The sequence below is a fragment of the Paroedura picta genome, chromosome 8 (genome assembly GCF_049243985.1).
Source record: "Paroedura picta isolate Pp20150507F chromosome 8, Ppicta_v3.0, whole genome shotgun sequence".
Classification (NCBI taxonomy): Eukaryota; Metazoa; Chordata; class Lepidosauria; order Squamata; family Gekkonidae; genus Paroedura; species Paroedura picta.
This window is the reverse complement of record NC_135376.1, coordinates 20,960,493-20,973,821: the sequence shown is the minus strand read 5'-3', so window position 1 is coordinate 20,973,821 and position 13,329 is coordinate 20,960,493. Positions and strand designations below refer to the sequence as shown.

The 13,329-nt window shown below is 44.2% G+C and overlaps 1 long non-coding RNA gene across 2 annotated transcripts in view; it reads left to right on the top strand.

Annotated features, from left to right (window-relative positions):
- LOC143843062 (uncharacterized) overlaps positions 1–9,272 on the top strand; it is a 32,439-nt gene extending 23,167 nt beyond the window's left edge. The window contains exons 2-4 of one of the 2 annotated variants that reach the window (XR_013233445.1): positions 5,197–5,410; positions 8,417–8,592; positions 8,921–9,272. This is a non-coding gene — a long non-coding RNA (uncharacterized LOC143843062). The remainder of the gene's footprint in view (positions 1–5,196; positions 5,411–8,416; positions 8,593–8,920) is intronic. The other variant, XR_013233444.1, reaches the window with a different exon arrangement.
- Positions 9,273–13,329: the final 4,057 nt, after the last annotated feature.

The window sequence follows — 13,329 nt, the reverse complement described above, 5'->3', positions numbered from 1 at the left end:
AAAACGCTAGAGGGCGTCACCCCAAGGGTCAGACATGACTCGGTGCATGCACAGGGGATACCTTTACCTTTACCTTTAAAGTGCCCTGATCATCTATCTGTATCTACATGTCAGTGTTATGGTCGAATAATGTGGCAACTTATTTTGGGGTGGAGGATCTCTGATATTGTCCTAGTTTTCAGGCAATATCTTCCCTTGTCTCACCCTTAAGTGGCTTCATTATACTTTGGGGCTTCTTTCACACCAAACTCTTCCTGTATGATTTGCAAGTCTTTGGGCCTGCAGGGTCAATTCATTGCTCATCAAAAGCACCTTTAGTTCTCCATTTGTCTTTCCTGATCTTGTTCTCCTTCCAGGTTCTGCTTTTGTTGTAATGAATTTGCCCAGCCCGTGAAACACCACGTGTTGCCCCTGAAGAAATGCAGTAGTGCCATCAAGTAGAATCTTTGTTGCCTAGAGTGGGCCTGCACAAATGGATGGGCATCATGGACCCTTTTTGGAGATGCTACCTTTGTATTAATAGCTTACACAATACCCCTCTTCATGCGTTCATTGTTTTGTAAAAACAAAGCACCTGCAGTAGCATGCCCTCCCATAACACAATCTGCTCCTCAGGACCTTTATCTTGTTCTTTGATACAAGGAAGGGTGCCAATCAGGATCCTCCCAGGCTTACAGCTCATCTCCAGGCAACAGAGATTAATTGCCCTGGACAAAATGACTGCTTTGGAAGGGGGACAACATAGCCTTATACTCCACCGAGGTCCCACCCCATGTATTCCCGTCTCCACCCGCAAAGTCTCCAGGTATTTCCCAATCCAGAGCTAGCAACCTTAGATGCAGGAGAGAAAGAAATCAAGATGGTCCTGCCCCGTGCCAGATATTTTACTACATTTCCTTGGGATCCCGAGAAGGAAGCTAAAATCTTTCAGGTCACAGGCCTGGTAGTCATAAAGCCTGCTTCAGCATAGCCCAGGTAAGGCTGATCCTGTCAGATCTCAGAAGCTAAGCAGGGCCAACCCTGACTATTGTTCAGATGGGAGATCTTTGAGGATTTGGGTGGTAGTTCCTCCTTGGAACATTAAGAGAGCCAGGAAACACCAAATGACCTCTGAGCATCCCTTGCCTGGCTGCCAGACAATCCTCATATCTTCCTGGCTACACAACACACATCATATGATAAATGAATGACTAGCCTGTTTCATACATTACTCGGAAAAGAAACCTAAAGGTACAGTCATCAGAGAGTGATCTGATTAGCTTCTGACTCCTACATTCTCAAAGGGAAAGTGCCTCTCTCTTTTGGCTTCTTTTACTCCAGCAGACTTTGGTGCAACTGGAAACCTGTTTTAGATTCAGCATCACCTAATCCCATTAAGTCTTTCTGTTTTTAGATTGTACATATTTTGACAGCCCTGTGTTTTAGCACAGCAGTGGACGAAAGGATAGATATCTGTGGCCTCACACAATTGTTCAGGTTCATTTCTCCAAAGAATCATAATTTTGGGGAGAACTGCTTTGCGTAATAGAGTTGAATGGTCAAACAAAAGGATGAAACTTTTTCATTCTAACTTGATTTCCCAACCCCGAGATTAACTTGCTCTAAGCAAAGATAGCATTTGTGTGTACAGAGCCAGTGTGATGCAGAGATTCAAGTATTGGACCTTGGGGGGGGGGATTTGAATCTCTGCTTGCTGTGGAAATCCTTAAAGGTAAAGGTAAAGGTATCCCCTGTGCAAGCACCGAGTCATGTCTGACCCTTGGGGTGACACCCTCCAGCGTTTTCATGGCAGACTCAATACGGGGTGGTTTGCCAGTGCCTTCCCCAGTCATTACCGTTTACCCCCCAGCAAGCTGGGTACTCCTTTTACCCACCTCGGAAGGATGGAAGGCTGAGTCAACCTTGAGCCGGCTGCTGGGATTGAACTCCCAGCCTCATGGGCAAAGCTTTCAGACGGCTGCCTTACCACTCTGCACCACAAGAGGCTCTAGGTAAGTTTAAGACAGTCATTTTCTCTCAGCCTAATCTACCTAATTTGTGAGAATAAAATGGAAGAGAGGCAAACCACATCCCACTTATTACCGGAAATAGGCCTGTCTCATGAACTTATGACAAGGGAATTAGCAATTCTAGGAGACCAATAAGCAATGCAAGAGGTTGGTGAAAGCAAGATAATCTACCTGTGTTTATCAAAGAGAGTACAGAGGCAGTTCTAAAAATAAGTAAAAATAAATTTTATTGAAAAGAAATTAAAATGCATACAATTTAATTTAGATCAGCCATACAGAGAAAACAGGAAGAATTTGGGTCATATGAAAATTATACTTACCCTCTGAAATGCTGAGAAGGAGGGTTCCAGAAGAAGCAGCTGTCCAGCATGTTGGGATGCATATAAGGTAGAGCCAAACATGCCAATGGGGAATATTTGCCTCCTTTTATAGTATATTTATTTATTTAGATTTATAACCTGCCCTCTTTTCCAGAGGTGGTCTCAGGGTGGTGGGCAACATATCCATTAAAACAATCAATCATAAAATCATGCTAAATTTTTCAGAATCTAAAAGCTTAAAACCAGACATCTAAGACCAGAATCCTTGGTCCTGGGTCAAGCAATGTAGGAGTAAAGCAAAGTTAGCTGTGAGTTGTTTAGCGACCTCAACTGTAAGCCTGGTGGCAGAGCTTAATCCTACAACAAAGAGGCTTGTATTTTCTGTATGCTGCCTATATTTATATCAGCAGCACTGATCAATGGTCATCTTCAATTATCAGCCATGTTATGTCAGCCTTTCAGATCCCACAGGGCCATATTAGACACCCAAATCAGGAAATACACATGAGATTTTTTTTCCATTAGAGAACATGACCCCGTTTCGGATCACCAAAATATCATTGGAAGAGGGATTAATCAAGAGCCACATGTTGTCCACTTGAAGTTCCTTCTCTCTAACTATGATAATTTGTTCCCAAGCCGTTCTGTATACGAGAATTCTCTGCTCAACAATTCCCCAGAATTCTAATGAAGGAAACATTCCAAGTTCACTTGAAAAGTACTGAGCTTACACATCATATCCAAGTACCTGCACTTAACTATTGAATGGGATTTTACTTATATTCTGGAGGTGAGTGGACAGACCTCCCTGGGGACCAGAAAGGCCAGCAGGACCTGCAGCACCTTGAGTTCCAGAAGAACCCTAAGAAAGGGGGGGGGAATACCACACAATCATTTCACACCCTTGCATGGTGACCCTGGCTAAGAACTATCCATACCAGTGCATGCCTTGAGGGCTGGGGGCTGGGCATGGAAGCCCTAAAACAAAGCCTTGATATGATCACGAAGGTTATGTCAATAAGTAAACTAGATTTGGATAAGAGAGCTCTAATGGGACCTTCAGGATACCCCTGGAGCTAGTAAAAGTCTTTGAGCGAGTCCTTGGGAGTGGACTTCATATGCATTTTGGTTGGGAGAGGGAGTCAAGTTGTGGAAGACCCAATGTTAATGGAATTTTGATATGCCAGTTATTGAAGACTGAAAGAAGCCACTGGGAGATTGACATTGCCATGAACAGATGTTAAGGCGAAACGATACGGGATAGTTAATTAGATCTACCACTGATCCAGGTGCCGTCCCATTCCTTTGTACCAATTGTACTCAGGTGTGGATGAACACCCTGCACTGCCCTTCTGCTCAAATGATTGCATGACCCCTGTGAGAGTCAGATCTCTTACTTCGGATCTAGATTTCACATGAGTCTGCCAGTTGACCTATTTCTGTCATGCAAAACGTTATGGGTACCCATATGCTTGGCTTGTCCTGTGTTGCTAATAGTGAAACCGAAATAAAAATGGAGGATCACAGCTGCTTTCCCTCCTTGCACAGTAAAGGGTCTATCTAGGGCATATCACACTGAGCTCTTTGGTGCAAGGGTGGAATAAAAAGGTACACAATAAGGACAGCTCACCATGTATCTAAAGAATGGAATTAACTGATTGGTTTGATGAGTAAATGGGCAGAAAGGTTCAAACTCGGCATGTTTAGCTGCATGTTATGCTAAGAAGCAACTGTGGTTAAAGTACAAATTTATGAAATGAAAACTGCTTTGTCACTGTAAAGGTAGTCATAACTGTTGTCTCAAGAGCTCTGAATCATCAGCCATTTACTGGGGAAGTAGAGATGTAGAGTGATGAGGTATTCTGGTCACAGAGGCCTGTTTGGGTGTTCTTCAAATTCATGAATTTCTCTAAAGCAAGTGGAAGAAAGAGGATGTCTTTGGAAAACCCACAGTGGATAAATGAACTTGCATTTTTGACCGGTGTCACTTGAATACGCCAAGTCTCCAGTGGCAGGGGAAATAGAAAGTTCCCTGTAACATTACAAGTCGTGACTTCTTTTCTAAAGAAGATTTCAACAGTATTCATTCTCACCTCATGGTTTCTTCACTTTCCAATTCTCAAAGAGGTAATGTCAAAAAAAATATCAGACTTTCAAAACATTTCCATGAGACTTCACCTTATACAAGCATGCAAAGAAATTGTGGAACTTCAGGGAAATTACATCATGAACCCTGAACTTGGGACAGAGGTGGTACCCTGGTCCAAAGAAAAATCCAAACCCAAAAGCTGCATGATACTTTTTATGATGAAAAAACAAAATAGCATAAAGTAGTGTCTAAGCGAGAAAGGCAGACTTTAAACAGTCGAGCAATGATAATAATAGTGTGTAACCTGAAGTGAAGAAGAAAGGAAGAACTGGAAAACTCAAAAGCTTGCAGAGTGCTTTGTATTATTTTGGTTGATTCTAATAAAAAGAGATTATGTAGCTGATTTTAAGGTTCATCATTTCAGGGATGTGACCCCAGATGCTCTCCTCTGAAACAATATGAACAAAAATGCTGTAGTTTTTTTGTCAGTATGTACATCAACAACTTTATGATGTCACTAGTGAATATTATGGAAAGAAAACAGAAGAACAGATTGGCAAGCTTTACTAGGGCTGAAATGATACCTGACGAATAACACATGAACAAAATTCAAGCTGCAAAAACATTTTGTTCACTCATCCCATTTTACAGGTCTCTGCTATGTACATGTAATAGGTGCCTTTCAACTGTATGTTTAGTTTTCAGTCTGTTGTTTAGTTCTATTTTTCTTCCTGTATATAAGGATAATTTGCTGAATCATCTTTCCCCATCTTTCTAGGTTCCCTTTCTTTTGGGAGGGCAGGGCAGATTGAATACCCAGCCTGATGGATTCTGGGGTCCCTAAAAATCTTGTGCAGTGTCCTGTGAAATGTTGGTTGCTTCTAATTTAAAAAGTACTATATGACACAGCTTCTGTGTCTACATTCCCCCACCCCTCTCCAAACTGTGGAAACCACATCCAACAGCACTCTGCATCTTTTCTTGGCTCCCTGGTAAGTTTCTCTGTAGGACGCCTGTGTTTTCAGACTCTCATTGTCACAGTCACACATCTAAGTTTATACCTAAAAACACGATGCATGAAGAGGCCTGAATATTTTTGCACTTTCTAGCCATACAATTTCAGCATAGGAATGTTCTGGATTTCCTTTAAAAAGTGAAGAGTAAAAATGACGTTTCATTTTGTGAAACCTTCCTTTTTGGCTTTTAAAACTTCTTTTAAGGCTGTGTTCTCACTTTGCCTTTCCTACTTCAGAGCGTATGACCAGCCAAATTTGGTTGGAGAAAGGAAGTATGGACAGAGAGTGACAAGGGTGAGCTGACCCCTCACTTCTGAGAGAATATCACTCTGCACGTTCTCCTCGCAAAGGGGCTTGCAGGTTGAGGCTAAAAACTGGTTGGGACGTGCTCTGAATTGTCAGGCCAAAAGGCCTCTTTGTCTTGGCCCCTGTTTCCAGGGAGATGCCTGGTGATCACAGACCAAGTGGGTGTGATGTCAGGAAGGAGAGGGGAGCCCGAGGGGCTAATCTTGAGGGAAATTCCATGGGATTGGAAGTGAACAAAGGAAACCTCAAGAACTCCTTAGAGGCCAGGCTGGGGAGTTATTGAGGAGGAAAGCCCATAAAAATATGGTCGTGAGATTCTTGTGTGTGTGTAATTTTGCTCTGCAGCTGTAGTTTGTATCATTAACAATTGCAACCACTTCATGATTTGACTATGCACCGAGAAGAGTGAATTCTATAGTACACTAGGTTTGTTTACACCTACAGAATGTTTGGGAAGGCTTTTCTCACCTGCTGAAAGCCTGTTTTTGCTTCAATGATATTTGGGTTGCAGGGAGGAGGGTTATATCAGGTAAACTTCCCCTTGGAAGGGAAGGGCTTTGTGCTTCCTCTTAGCCTCAGACTTAGGGGGTGGGGGCATAGAGAGTCAGAGAGATAAATCAGGGCCCTGAGCATCTTTTCTTTCTACTGCTCTGACGTTATCCCTTTGATGTATAGACTGCCACCCTCTGGGAATCGTCCTTCCTTCAGGATGACTTCCCCCCACTCTTCTCCATCTTTGCCTCACGTTTACAAGATGTCCAGCTTGCATCACTATCCATCCTAGCTAGTTAGACTAGATTAGAACCAGGTCTTGACCCTCTCTGGAATGGAGTTCCTTACAATGAAGGACTCCTATTTGTTCTGCAAAGATAAAAGGTTTCATATGTAACTTTGGTTCTTAGCAGCGCACACTAACCAGATAAACTCTGGATTATGTGCCTGGAACACCCTGCTAACCTAATAATTCCTTCCCTATCATGGTTTCTCCCAAAGAATCTTGGGATGTGCAGCTTGCTTAGGGCTCAGCTAGAAATCATCATATCCCTTGGTCCTCCAAAGAGAGGGAAAGGAGGGAAAGGACTGCAGTGTACCCTTGAAGCTGAAATTTTCCAAAATAAGTTAAAAAATTTTTTTGTTGAGCCATCAATTGTCTTCTTTGCAAGCTCAATGGGGGGGGGTGCACGGAGTGGTCATTGTATGGAGGTGTTTAAATTTTTTCCCTCTTACTACAGAAGCACTGTGGGTATTCAGAACTGCCTTGCTATGATGAGGGAATGACTTGGACCCCACCCAAAAGTTCTGTGGATGGAAGAGAGACAGTGTGTAACAATTCCTCTGTTCCATGGCAGGCCTCCAACTCCCCCATCCCCAAACTATTCCTGGGGGTCCTTTAGGAGCTGCATTTCAGCGCTCTTTGGACTGCAACAGGAAGGACTGTGTGTGTGTGTGTGTGTGTGTACACAAGTCACACTGCCAATTAAAATCTGCCTGTGGAAATTTTAGGCAGGATCTAAGCCTTGTTACACTGAATCATTACCACTTATCCTAAACCTGTGTGTGTGTGTGTAAAAAGGAATAGCTAACTACACAAATGTCCTCCGACAGAAAATGACTGGTGCCTTCTTGTAGTATAGAAGCATTAAGAGACTTAGTCTTACCAAGTTTCCCCATGATCCTATGGAATCAACATGGACCATATAAAACCAATGTGAAACCGGTCTGTACAAGATGCTGGAGAGGGTAGCAAATTCGTTTGGACAGCCGCTCCATAGTGAAACCAGTTAAAAGAAGTTTGGACCCTTAAATGTGTTCACACTAATGAAAACGCTCACCAGGTATGGCGCCCAGTTGAATCTGTGTTTACTTGAAATGGGGGCTCGGCAAATTCATTAGGACGCAACTGGAAGTAAGCACAACGAGGGCCGCGGTACAGAGGATCTTACAGTAGTTCTTTGTAGTTATTCCGCAAGGCTACGTGAGGCCAGGTTTCTTTTGAACTGAACTCTGAAATGTTGATCCAGTGCTAAGTAGCAGACTCTTCAGAGGACACGTTAGCTGGGATTTCTTCTCTCTGTACCTTTAAGCTCAGTGTGACTCTGAACAGAGGGAGAGGGCCCTTTGCCATCCATTAATTCACCACAGCTTCCCCCCCCCATCTGCTTCATGGGTTAGAGAGGTAAGGGAATGTTTTGTACCAAATAAACATGATTGGTGCCTGCCTTTCAAGCCGGTGTTGGTTCTGATAAACCAGCTGGAATAACTAAAGTGATTCCTTCCTTCCCACTTTTATGGGAAGATATCCCACTTTAGTGAGATATGGTCTCACAAAAGGGCAATAGCTTTGCTGTACATGCCAGTTTGCACAGTGGTGACCTAGCCCCAGCTACTTCTGAAGGAGGGGGGGGGGGGCAGCGTGAGATCTGTCCCCTGCACAGCTTGAGTCATTTAGAATCTCCTTTCGGTACTCTCAAAGTTCAACTATCTCTTGTTCGAGAAAATGAAAATGCAAACACACTTCAGTTTCAGGCAGCTGACTAGAGACAAAAGCATCTGGCGGGGCTCCTAATTTCACTGGAATGTACTCCTAAGTAAGATGGCTTGCAGCCACACAGGTCTCCTTTTCAACTTGCAAGGGTCTTTTTTTCATATATACACCCTCCCTGCTTCTCTGAACAGCATAAATCTTGACTGGTTTGGAGAAAGAGCACTGAAGACTGACAGCCCTTTTGATGTGGAAGCACATGTTCTGGCACAGTCAGAGAAATGGAAATGATTATGGACACGACGTTCACCACCCCCACCCCCCTCGCCGTGACAGAGTGGCACTGACTCATTGGAGGAGACCGGAGGGAGCGAGTACAGCCGATGTAGCTTGGAGGGTAGATGGTGAGGAGAGGCACGGGTGGCAGCGGTGGAGCAAGGGGGCTCAGCGCCAGGCCTAGCCAGCCACCACCACACCCATTCCTCCTCTCCCCAAGTGCCTGAGTCTCCTTCTCCAGCCTTCAGGCCATGGTGAAGGAGGCCACCACAGGGATGGAGCCAGGTACGGAAGACAGGCAACGGTGGCAGCGGAGCAAGGGGGCTCAGCGCCAGGCCTAGCCAGCTGCCACTGCACCTGAGGCCAAGCACCCTAGTCTTTCCTGATTCTCACCATTTTTTAAAGCTATGCTTCATTTACAGATATGAAAGGAAAGCACAGGTGGAAGTAAAGAAGTACTCCTTCAGGGCAGCACATCTGCTATCCCACACCAGTTACTTGGAGAGGAAGAGAACCTGCAACTCCCAGATGCTGCAGCCAACCCACAGTGGCCTCAAAATAGCTTCCCCTCCCCCTGGCATGGACATGTATGCATGCCTGCCTACGGGGGGGGCCCTTCCTTCAGCTGGTCTTCAAGGTGCTCAAATTTTGCATGGGGAACTTGCATTTTGGAAATACCTTGTTTTAAACTTTTAAAACGGACTTAACTTTTAAAATGGTCTTTATTTCTTAATATTGTGATCTTTAATGCCTGGATAAATATATTGGTCTATATCAGGGGTAGTCAAACTGCGGCCCTCCAGATGTCCATGGACTACAATTCCCAGAAGCCCCTGCCAGCATTCGCTGGCAGGGGCTTCTGGGAATTGTAGTCCATGGACATCTGGAGGGCTGCAGTTTGACTACACCTGGTCTATATTTAAAGAAAATGAACATGTTACTTTAAAAGGTTACAGCCAGCATTTCATAAGTTCAGTTATTTCTTCGTTTATCACTTGTGGATCTCAGGAAAACGCACATGGGGATGTCCTATCTGATCCTCACAACAGTCCCCTGAGGTAAACTAGGAAAAGAAATAGAAACTGGCACAAGGTGAGCTTCATGGCTGAGGAGGAATTTGACCTGAGTAATCTTCTCTGCTGTTCCAGACAGGCCCCTTCATCATAAAAGGCTTCCATCCCATGACAGGAAATTTAGAGTGTCATTCTATTTCTCTCTTTTTCAAAGCTTACTTGCAAAATGTGACTTTCTCCCTTCCTTCCCTCAGCATGCTATTAGGAAATGTTCAGAAGTCAGAACATGTTTCCTTTAAGTATAAAAATTAAAGACTTAGGCACAAAACCATCTTGTGTGACCCAAAATGGAAATGAAGGATGTTTGCTTACTGCCTATAACCTGGACGTCTGAATTGTAAACAACAGCACACGCTCCGGTGCAGATTGCCATCGGAAAAGAACTAATTAAAGCTCCGGGTGTATTGCTCAGGGCACCACAAACGTGTATTTAGAAATGAGATCATTCCTTCATGGTGGTCACAGCCGCTGCCTGCCTGTATGTGTGGCATAGCCTCAGAAGTTGCTTTGTAGTCCTTCAGTTTGTGTCACGACACAGCATCTTAAATTACATGGTTGCCTAATGAAAATACAAACACATTTTGATTCTGCACAGCTATATATAGCCACTGGGGACTGGGGTTTGTCTGCGTGGGTGCAATAATTTGACGCAATTACCTCAGAAGTATGTTGTGCTTTTGCAAGCGCCATTCTCTGCCCAGGCTGAGCAGCTGAAAGCCAAGGTTATTTAAGTTTATATATTTATATTTATCTAGCTGGAAAGACAAAGGGTTTTTATTATAGAAATATAACTCCATGGTAAGCCTTCTATATACAACATATATTTAATACACGGGATTTGTTAGGACTAGTGATGCTGTTAAGATCACCTGTATTTATTTAGCTAGTATAAACATAGCCACCAAGAGAGTGTAATATAAATCAGAAGGTCCCTAGCGAGTTTGTTATCCCATCTTTCCTCCATGGGGCCGAGAGTAGTAATCATGGTTTCCCAGTGCTCCATTTTATTGTCACATTAAATCTGTCAGGTAGGCTAGGAAGAGAGAGAATAACTAAGCCAATATCACCTAGGGTTGCCAGATCCTTCATAGCTGCCAGCAGAGGGTGGAGGGTGCACATTCTGGGAGGGGGGAGGAACACTGCAAATTAACATGGTGTGCTAATGTTGGGGGGACAACGCCCTGGCTATTGGGCAAAACTCTATGGTAGAATTAGCTTCCACCATAGAGTTTTGCCCAATAACCAGAGCAGCTGGGAAACCTTGGAGGGACCACATCAGCCTGCGCAGAGGCAGCTGCATTAGTTTCCAGTTGTGTCCCGGATCAGGTTCAAGGTTTTGACCATTAAGGCCATCTGTGGCTTGTGCCCTACCTATCTGAGAGACCACTTGTCTGCCTATGCCCCCCTTAGGGCACTTCACTCTCTGGATCCTAATTTCCTGGAATCCCCTGGCCCTAACGAAGTATGCCTGGCTTCAACCTGAGCCAGGCCAATTCAGTCCTGGCCCCGACCTGGTGGAATGAGCTCCTATCACAGTCCCACAGGGCCTGCAAAACAGAGCTCTTCTGCTTTGGTTTAGCCCAGGACTGAGATCTATGGGGTCCATCCTCAGGCTACGCACCTACATCGAACAACCCCCCAAGGTGGATGGCTGCCGGATGGGGAGGGAGCGATGGGGTTATGTTGCTGCCTGGGTTACGTCTTATCTTTTATGTGGGGGTTTTATGGGGTTGAGGTTTTAATGGTTTTATATGGCTTGTAACCCGACTCGAATCCATGGAGAGTAGTAGGCTAAAAATAGCCTACCCCTACTAATTAGCCCTATCACACCAGATGGCAATGACAATAAGCACCAATGGCTAGCTCTGTCCATAAAGTCTTTCTAGACCCAAAGGAAATTGGGCCTTCAGTGTTACAGGAAAAATTGTTAGACTGTAGACCCCTGGCCTACTCTAACTAAGCAGTTCTTATAATTGCGTCATTTCCGTGTTCTATAAAATATTTAGCATAAGTAGCAATTATTCAGCAGTTTGGAAAGAAGGAAAGAGGGGGCACGAGTCATGTATTTGGATCATCTGTTGGTCACTTTTCTATTAAATATTACAATACAGTCAAGCTCAGATTCTTAACAACACAGTCTGTATTTTCATTGTCTTTCTTGGTGCATTTGTTCCCCAAGAACCTCATGTTCCAGATTCTCATCATTTGGACACTGAATTTCTTCGAACTGAGCCATACAGAATACTTGACCTCGGTAATGAACCCCCATTCACCTTATTACACACTGGTTCATCCCTTTCTTAACATGAGGTTGGACCCAACTAGCTTTTCAGTTGGTGAAAAAGAAAAGCGGGGGGGGGGGTCCTCCTCTGATCAACAAAGGCTATATTGGAGATGATGCTATGGATTTACATGCATAAAAGCCATGTGGAATGGGAGCTTTAGCAAGAAGGTGGGCAGTACGAGCCGAAAGAACTGACTGGATCTAAACTACAGGGAAGCAGTATGGTCTAAGGGTAGAGTTTCAGAGTAGGATCTGGGAGACCTGGGTTCAAATCCTCACTCTGCTACAGAAGCACATTGGGCACCTTAAGCCCAGATATTCTCTCTCAGACCTGACCTACTTCACAGGGTTGTTGTGAGGAAAAATGATTACATAAATGACCTTGGATCCCCACTGGGGAGAAAGCTGGGATATAAAGGAAGTGAAAAGATAAATATTTTCAGAAAAAGTAAAGCACGAGAAATCCCACAAAATATAAATGCCTGCATAAATATTTGGCTTGAAGCACTGAGTAATCAGGGAGCAGGAAGCACTTCAGCGGTTTCAGATCTAAGGCTCCAGTTAAAGTTTCACTGTGATGTAGTTTCAAATATGAGATCGTTTCCTTCCTCACCCTTATGGTTCTTTTCACGGCCACGGCTCTTTGTGAGTAAAATGCCCCTATAAAAGACCCTACATTAGACATCCAAGTGGTTCTCCTGGGAAAGACACTCTGCACCATCATCTGTCACTGGAATTCCATCTGATGATCCAAGTCTGACTTAGCAAGGAAAGCACCCAGGGATCCAAGGTGGATACCAAACTGCCTTCACGTTGTGCTGGATGTAAGGCTGGCAAGACTGAGCAATGAATCCCCCGGATTAAGAATTTTTACCAAATATGTCCAAACATGCATATCTGTGAAGCCATGACTGCACAATCTTTCTCACATTTATTTCCCATGAGAATGCCCCCTTAAGGGTTATACTCAAAAAGGCTGCATGTTAAACATGGATGCACCTATGTATAAATACAGGGTTCTCATCCTCTTAGGTGACTTCAGGTTGATGCTGTTCTCTCCCCCGAGGCTAGGAGGAACCGAATAAATCTTCCCCTCCCCCAGACCATCCCATGGGCCTCTTTTTGGGGTTTCGGGTTATGGATATCAGGCTGGATTGCATCCATGTTCATAACTATTAGGTAGTGAGAGAGAGACACATTCCAAAAAAACCTTTATTAACACAACAGGGGCACCTAACAACCAGCAACTAATTAACATACACTCCTTACTTATATAGGCTGTTACATGCGCAAGAACCTGCTGCAAAACCTTAAGGGGGCAGTTGCCCAATTTGTGCAATACATTACAACAGTGGTAGTCAACCTGTGGTCCTCCAGATGTCCATGGACTACAATTCCCATGAGCCCCTGCCAGCAGGGGCTCATGGGAATTGTAGTCCATGGACATCTGGAGGACCACAGGTTGACTTACCCC